This window comes from Buceros rhinoceros, unplaced genomic scaffold (assembly GCF_000710305.1).
Source record: "Buceros rhinoceros silvestris isolate BGI_N320 unplaced genomic scaffold, ASM71030v1 scaffold22770, whole genome shotgun sequence".
Classification (NCBI taxonomy): domain Eukaryota; kingdom Metazoa; phylum Chordata; class Aves; order Bucerotiformes; family Bucerotidae; genus Buceros; species Buceros rhinoceros.
Window position 1 is genome coordinate 2,751 of NW_010391615.1, and position 336 is coordinate 3,086.

General features: G+C 59.2%; 1 protein-coding gene across 1 annotated transcript in view; it reads left to right on the forward strand.

Annotated features, from left to right (window-relative positions):
- Nucleotides 1-336, forward strand: part of TBC1D20 (TBC1 domain family, member 20) — a gene marked incomplete at both ends in the record, with an annotated part of 5,787 nt that overhangs the window by 815 nt on the left and 4,636 nt on the right. The gene's annotated exons all lie outside the window — the stretch shown is intronic.

Here is a 336-nt window from a genome sequence, read left to right on the forward strand (position 1 = left end):
CACAGCCCCAACGGGCCAGAAATGGTTCCCCAGGGCCAACCTCAACCTCCCCTGGGACAGCTTGAGGCCAGTTCCTCTTGTCCTGTCCCTTGTTCCTGGGGAGAAGAGACAGACCCCCCCCTCCCTCCACTCTCCTGTCAGGGAGTTGTCAGAGCCCCCTTTTCATCAGCAGCAGAGCTTCATTTCTGTTGCTCCCCTGGAGAGGTGGCTGTGCCGAGACCTGGCGCAGCTGAAACATTTCCGAGGTCTCTTCCAGGCATCGATGAAGCGGGTTGTTGTGTGAAGCACGTGTGGGGTTTGGTCAGGGCAGAAGCAGGCAGCATGACCTTCCTGCTG